Source organism: Epinephelus moara, unplaced genomic scaffold (genome assembly GCF_006386435.1).
Source record: "Epinephelus moara isolate mb unplaced genomic scaffold, YSFRI_EMoa_1.0 scaffold817, whole genome shotgun sequence".
Classification (NCBI taxonomy): domain Eukaryota; kingdom Metazoa; phylum Chordata; class Actinopteri; order Perciformes; family Serranidae; genus Epinephelus; species Epinephelus moara.
Window position 1 is genome coordinate 2,196 of NW_026082781.1, and position 2,095 is coordinate 4,290.

Below are 2,095 nucleotides of genomic sequence, written 5' to 3' on the forward strand. Positions count from 1 at the left end.
ATTATAAATAAAGCGCAACCATATGAAGAGTGTTTGCCTTTCTTTTGACATATCGGCACAGACCCGACTGTGGCAAACAGCGGCAGAAATTATGCAGAGTGGATTTTCACGTTGGGGTAATGGATCTCTTCATCTGACTGAACTGGCAGCTAGTGGTCTCACTCAACAGGTACCGGTTCAATTCATTTTACAGTGAGATGCATATAACATGACCTCAAAAGGAAAGTGCTAGACAGTGGCGAAAAGTTCAAACACGGCCAAAGTTCCAAAAAGAGAAGTTGGGCAAGTGTGTAAATGATGTCATAGCGCATGATTAGTAGAAATGCGCACCTGGTTAGAGGGGCTCAGTCAACATATACGCAATTTGCACACTAGCATGGCGAGATCAAGAAATCAGCACCTACATGGTCTGTTTTCAACACGTTAAGGGAGGGGGGTGCACCGTTCCTGGAAGTGCTGCAATACCAGGTCCATCTCCCTGTTCCAAAAAGCAATTTAATATATGGTCCCCGGGTAGGGGACGTATCAGATATTAAACTGATAAGAACAGATTTTTTTTTTTTTTTTTAAGAATTTATTTATTCAAACATATTCAAAATACATATACAATTTCCATGGCACCAAGACAATGAATACGAACAGGTAGTAAATATAAGGAAAACAGAATAAACACTACACTCAAAGGCAAAATGAAATAATAAACACACTCTATAAGTGCAAAATTAGTAAGAAAACCATTGCAACATACAGCATGCATGAAATAAGTAAATTAAAAAGTAAAAATAAATAAATAGGGCTATTCAAAAAGGGTTTTATCACATTCAAAATAATTGGGTATTCTTGTTTTACTCCAGTCCACACAGTTACAAAACAATCTTTTTTTATATATCGGGAAAAATGATTTTCCATTTTGTCTTGATGGAAGTTTCCCCCCATTTCAAGACCTCACCATGGTATCGTTTGATTATTTCTTGTTTGATCCCATACACCAAACTCAATTCTGAACTTACATAGGTTTCTTTAATTAAATTACATCTGGCTTCCCACAATTTAACTTTGATCACAGAAATTAAGCATACTATTGGCAAGCGCTGGTTTTTCTTAGCTTTTTTTAAAACTCAAAATACACCATATCTCTATAATCAATTTCATTCAAACAAGGGAACTCACTTTTTCATTTTTGCCATATGGACTGTGCAAAGGAACATTCCCATAATACATGGGCGATTGTTTCTGAAATGTTGCATTTGTGTCTAGGACATGTTTTACTATTTGTTAACTTATGATTGTACAAGGTCTCACGGGCCGGCAGCCTTCTGTGTAATACTAACCAATTAAAGTCCTTTAATCTGTTATCCAGTTCTTTTGGTTGTGATCTAATCCAAGTTATTGCAGGAATGCTCATTGTTTCAGATAGTACTTGTTTAGTGACTAATTCACAATACAACAGTTTATGATTTTCTCTTAAGTTCGCATCTAAACATTCGGGGTTATTTTTGGTCCACTTGACAATATTTCCTAGGTGTAAAGGTAAGGCTTCCGCTTTTGGCAATCTATTATTCCATTTGACCAAGGGACGTAAAGGAAAACTCAGCCAAAATTTTAACAGACATTGACACTTGTGTGAAAACTCCTCTGAGAGTAATTTAACTAAAGAAGAAAAAAAACAAAACATTTAATTTTATAGGGATACATGGTAAATCTCTCCCTCCTGCGTCTATGGGCTGATAGATTCTTCCTCTCTTTATATATTCATATCCATTCCAAAAGAAGTTAAAGATCATTGAAGTTAACTTTTTCCTCAGACTTGTTGGTAAACTGAAAATGTAGGCGAGGTGCAGTAAACTGGGTAGGATATCTGCCTTCACCACCAGCACTTTTTCTGTAAATGTCAATCGTCTTTGTTTCCATAAGCCTATTTTTTTGTTTACTTTGTCAATTTTTGCCTTCCAGTTTACCAAACCGTCATCTTTAAGCCTGTGGAACTTGACACCCAGTATATTAACAGGGCCAGTACATACTGACATCCCATGTGGATTTTCATTTCTATTTCTCTATGTACCTAAATATTTGATTTGTGATTTTGTTTTATTTA

The 2,095-nt window shown here is 35.8% G+C and overlaps 1 pseudogene; it reads right to left on the minus strand.

Moving 5' to 3' along the window:
- Positions 1-431: 431 nt before the first annotated feature.
- On the minus strand, positions 432-578 carry LOC126387558 (uncharacterized; annotated as a pseudogene).
- Between the last annotated feature and the right edge of the window lie 1,517 nt (positions 579-2,095).